The sequence below is a fragment of the Meles meles genome, chromosome 19 (assembly GCF_922984935.1).
Source record: "Meles meles chromosome 19, mMelMel3.1 paternal haplotype, whole genome shotgun sequence".
Taxonomy (NCBI): Eukaryota; Metazoa; Chordata; class Mammalia; order Carnivora; family Mustelidae; genus Meles; species Meles meles.
The window spans coordinates 40,837,947-40,843,946 of NC_060084.1; positions in this window are offsets into that span (position 1 = coordinate 40,837,947).

Consider the following 6,000-nt stretch of genomic DNA (forward strand, 5'->3'; position numbering starts at 1 on the left):
TTAAACTGGGAGAGGAGAAGATAGATGAGAAGGAAGTAGCTTTGAAAGGTTCCTTCAGAAGCACTGTAGTGAGAATTTAGCAATTCTGGATCCAGATGATGACACACACTGACATCTATTAACTCTTGAAATTGTGTTATGAAGCCACTTGGTGAATGCTACCCTATTCCCATTTTCCATAAAATAATAATAACAACATAGTAATTAATACAGCATTTAGAAGTTTGTTTTATTCAAAACAACCCCTATCAGAATCTCGGCTGGCTTCTTTGTAGAAGCTGATGCACTGATCCTTGAGGTATATGAAACTCAAGGAACCTAGAGTAGCCAAAACAATCTTGAAAAGAAAAATAATATTTGGAGGAGTTACACTGTCTGATTTTGAAACTTAATATAAAGCAAAAGTAATTGAGACAGTGTGGTCATGGCATGAGGACTGATAGATCAATAAAATAAAACTGAGAACCCAGAAATAAGCCCAAGTATCTATGGTAAACTGATTTTTTGACAAGGGTGTGACAAGACTATCCAGTGGGGGAAAGAACAGTCTCTTCAACAAATGGTGATAGGATAGTTGGATATCTACACGCAAAAGAATGAAGTTGTACTCCTACCTCATACCATATACAAATATTAACTCAGAACAGATCAAACACCTAAATGACAGAGCAAAAACTCTAAAAGGAAAACAAAACGCAGGGTGAATCTTCATGACCTTGGATTAGGCAATGATTTCTCAGATATGACACTAAAAACACAAGCAACAACAAAACAAAATGATAAATTTGACTTCATCAAAATTTTATTTATTTCATTTTTATTTTTTAAAGATTTTATTTATTTGACAGAGAGAGACACAGCGAGAGAGGGAACACAAGCAGGGGGAGCAGGAGAGGGAGGGTTTCTTGCTGAGCAAGGATCCTAATGTGAGGCTTGAACCCAGGATCTGGGATCATGACCTGAGACGAAAACAGACGTTTTAATGACTGAGCCACTTCATCAAAATTTTAAAAGTTGTGCTTTAGATGACCCTATTGAGAAAGTGAAAAGAAAACATACATGTTGGAAAAAATATGTGCAAATCGTATGTCTGATAAGGGACTTGTATCTAGAATACATAAAAAACTCTTAGAACTTAGAAATTAATACATTAGAAATGGGCTAATGATCTAAATAAACATTTCTCTAAAGAAGTTATACATGAAAAGATGTTCAATATTATTAATTACTAGAGAGATACAAATAAAAACCTCAATGAGAAACCAGATCACAAGAAGATTAGGATGGCTAAAATCTAAAAGGCAGATAATAAGCGTTGGCAAGAATTTTTTTAAAGAGATTTTATTTCTTCTTAGAACACTGAAAAAATAAAATTAAATTTAAAAAAGGGAGATTTTATTTATTTATTTATTTGAGAGAAAGAGTGCATAAGCAGGGGGAGAGGCAGAGGAAGAGGGAGAAGCAGACTCTCCGCCAAGCAGGGAGCCCTGTGAGGGACTCAGTCCCAGGACCCCAAGACCATGACCTGAGCTGAAGGCAGATGCTTAACCGACTGAGCCACCCAGGCGCCCCTGTTAGTGTGAACACTGAGAAGTTGAAACACTCATAGACAATGCTCAGGGGGAATGTAAAATGATGCAGCCAATGAGAAAAGCTTGGCAGTTTTTCATAAAGTTAGACATAGGTCTACCTCTTGACCAGCAAATTCATAACTTTGTATATACTTAAGAGAATTAAAAACAGGAGCACCTGGGGCACCTGGGTGGCTCAGTGGGTTAAGCCGCTGCCTTTGGCTCGGGTCATGATCTCAGGGTCCTGGGATCAAGTCCCGCATTGGGCTCTCTGCTTGTCAGGGAGCCTGCTTCCCTCTCTCTCTCTCTCTGCCTGCCTCTCTGCCTACTTGTGATCTCTCTCTGTCAAATAAATAAATAAATCTTTAAAAAACAAGCAAACAAAAAAACAGGAGCGCCTGGGTGGCTCAGTGGTTTAAGCCACTGCCTTCGGCTCAGGTCATGATCTCAGGGTCGAGCCCAGGATCGAGCCCCGCATCGGGCTCTCTGCTCGGCGGGGAGCCTGCTCCCCCGCCCCCCTGCCTTCCTCTCTGCCTACTTGTGATCTCTGTCTGTCAAATAAATAAATAAAATCTTAAAAAATAATAACAATAATTAAAAAAAAGAGAATTAAAGACATACACCCACACAAAAACCTGTCCACGAATGTTTACAGTGGCATTATTTATAATAGCCCAAAGGTGGAATCAGCCAAAATGCTCACCTGCTGAATGGATAAACAAAATGTGGTCTGTCCACAGGACGGAATATTATTTGGCCACAAAAAGAATGAAGTATTATTACATGGTACAGTACAGATGAACTTGGACAACATTAGACTAGGGTCGCCTGGGTGGCTCAGTGGGTTAAGCCTCTGCCTTCAGCTCAGGTCCTGATCTCAGGGTCCTGGGATCGAGCCCCACATAGGCCTCTTTGCTCAGTGGGGAGTTTGATTGTCCCTCTACAACTCCCCCTGCTCGTGATCTTTCTCTCTATCAAATAGATAAATAAAATCTTAAAAAGGAGAAAACATTATGCTAAGGGAAAGAAGGTAGTTACCAGAAACCACATATTATAGGATTCCATTTATATGAAGTGTGCAGAATAGGCAAATGTATGGAGACACGAAATAGATTAGTGGTTACCTAGGACAGGGAAGATGGGAGGATGGGATTGGAGGTGGTAGCTAAAGGGTATGTGGCCTTTTTTGAGGCTTAAGAAAATGTTCTATAATTGTGAGGATGGTGGCACAACTCTGTGAATGTAAGAATCACCAAATTGCACACTTTAATTGTATGCCAGGGGAATTACATCTCAATAAAGCAGTTACGGATAACATTGCAAAACAAGGGAAAAGTTCGTTTTATTTTTTTAATAATTTTTTACCATTTTTAAAATTATACAGCTAATATATGTATATTTCACACTTACGACACTCCAAATGTAAAGGGACAAAACACCAAATTGCCATCGAACCCCAAATTCTAGTCCTATTGCAGTCCTGAGAGGAAGTCGCTGTTATTAGCTTTTTTTTTTTTAAAGATTTTATTTATTTATTTGTTTGTTTGTTTATTTATTTGACAGAGAGAGAAAAAGAGAGAGAGAGAGAGAGAGAGATCACAAGTAGGCAGAGGCAGGCAGGGAGAAAGAGAGAGGGGGAAGCAGGCTCCCCGCCCAGCAGAGAGCCCGATGCGGGGCTTGATCCCAGGACCCTGAGATCATGACCTGAGCCAAAGGCAGACGCTTAACCCACTGAGCCACCCACCCACTAAGCCCCCACTGTTATCAGCTTAATGCAAATATTTGTTCACATGTTTCTTTGTCTTTGCACATGCATGAACATAAATAAGATGTAGATGCATAATTTACTTCTGGAATCTAAAAATAAGAGGATTCATGCTGTATGTATTGTTCTGATGCTTGCTTTTTTTCATTTAACACTGTGTTTTGGAAATCCTTCCATGTCATTATGTGTAGCTCCTCCTGTAAAGTATTGCATCAGTAAAGACGTAGGTAGGCTGAACACGTAATAGGGGAATTGTTGGGTTGAAAGGTATGGGGTCTGAAATTTGGCAGATACTGCCATTTGTCCTCTAAAAAAGCTGAAAATTTTCACCTGCCCACCAGTAGTGAATATATATATTCCCTTCTCTGCAGTCACACAAACCACGGACATTGTTAGTACTTTAAAATTTTATTTGTTTGGGGTGCCCCGGTAGCTCAGTGAGGTGCCTCTCTGCCTGCTTGTGATCTCTCTCTGTCAAATAAATAAATAAAAACAAAAGAGCTTTTTTAAAAAAATATTTGTTTGATATCTCATTGTTGCTTTAACTTCTGTTTTCCTGATTACTTGTAAGGTTAATGAATTTGAATTCCCTAATGTTTTTTCACTCTGAGTTATTTTTCTTAAGAGATCTGGTATTTTTTTTACAACCCTTTAAAATATTTTTTATCCTTTTCATTTATCCTTGGATTTTGTTTCGTCCATATCTCTTGTAAATAACAAAGAGTTAGATTTTCTTGGTTGCAGATTACATCGATTTGCCTGATCTGAGAGCTGGAGAAAAGGAGACTTGCAAAACTTCACAGGGAGTTTGTTAATGACAAATCACTAAGACTTAATGTTGAAATGTCTGTCTGTATAGCTAACTGTATGTCGTCTCTGTTTGCTACAAAATTAAAGTTTTGGTTTTTTTTTAAGATTTTAACTATTTGTCAGATAGAGAGCACAAGAAGGCAGAGTGTCAGGCAGAGGCAGAGAGAGAAGCAGGATCCCTGCTGGACAAGGAGCCCGATGGGGGACTCGATACCAGGATCCTGGGATCATGTCCTGAGCTGAAGGCAGCGGCTTAACCGACTGAGCCACCCAGGTATCCCATTACAAAATTAAAGTTTGTTTATCTAGAGGGCACCTGGGTGGCTCAGTCGGTTAAGTGTCCGCTGTAGCTCATGTCATGATCCCAGGGTCCTGGGATCGAGTCCCTTATTGGGAATCCCTGCTCAACAGGGAGTCTGCTCCCCCCTCTCCCCAACACCCCCCACTTGTGCACATTCTCTCTGTCTCGCAAAAATAAATAAGTAAAATCTTCAAAAAAACAAAGTTTGTTTATATAGAACATTTAAAATTTCATCATAAACAATTTCACTGTGAAAAACACATCCCCACATTCTTTGACCCTTCTGTCACGAGAGGTGGAGTCTAATTTCCCCACCTTAGAACACGAGCTGGCCTCAGAGACTCATCTCTAACAGACGGAAGTGATGCTGTGTCCCTTCCCGCTTCCAGCTGGCTCTTTTCCTGTTGGGATGCTTCCCTTGGAACTCAGCCCTCATGTGAGGAAGCCCAGGCCACGTGGAGAGGCCCAGCCTCAGCCCACACGGAGAGGCCCACACGAGGGGCAAGGGGGCTCCCAGGCCACAGCCGGCACCAACTGCCAACCCAGCTTTCGAGTCTTCCAACTGAGGCTCAAACATTAGGAGCAAAGGCAGGCCGTCTCCGCTGTGTCCTGTCCCCAGTGCCTGCTTCACACAGCCTATGAGCAAAATAAAGGGTTGCTTCATGCCACTGAGTTTTGGGATAATTTATTATGCAGCCATGGTCATTGGTTTATTTATTAATAAAAATAGGCTTAGCAGTGTTCCTCGATACCGTCCAATTGGCATGGAAAAGAGAAGGCAACCCGGCTCAGAAACTGTCTTATGTTTTTGTGTTTTTGTTTTTTAAAGATTTTATTTACTTATTTGATAGACAGAGATCACAAGTAGGCAGAGAGGCAGGCAGAGAGAGAGGAGGAAGCAGGCTCCCTGCTGAGCAGAGAGCCCGATGCGGGGCTCGATCCCAGGACCCTGAGACCATGACCTGAGTCGAAGGCAGAGGCTTTAACCCACTGAGCCACCCAGGTGCCCTGTCTTATGTTTTTGTAGTAAGTCACTCGTCCATGTTCCTCAATGAAATATGTTTAGAATGGTTTATACCATTTTCTTTTGGGTTTTATCTTTATATTTCTGAATAGAAGTATATATATTTTTATCTTTTTTTTTCCATTAAGAAAAACTTTTCGTTGCTCTGAGTTAATAGAATTTCCTTTGTCTCATTCTTTTCCCTCTGGGAATTTGAAATACACAGAATTTATACATCTTTTCTTCTAGGATTACGATTACATTTTCTAACTCATATTTTCTATCACTATCTACATCCTCCCCAAACAAGATGAAGAACTTAGTGAACTTTCACTTCCTTCCTCCCTCTCTTCCCCACCATCTTTCATGTTAACTGATCTGAATTTGAGTTTCAGGCTGTCCTAAAAAAAAAAAAAAATAGCCAGCAATTATTTATATTTCATTACGGGCACCTGGGTGGCTCAGTTGGTGAAGCATCTACCTTTAGCTCTGGTCATGATCCCAGAGTCCTGGGATCGAGTCTTGTATCGGGCTCCCTGCTCAGCTGGGC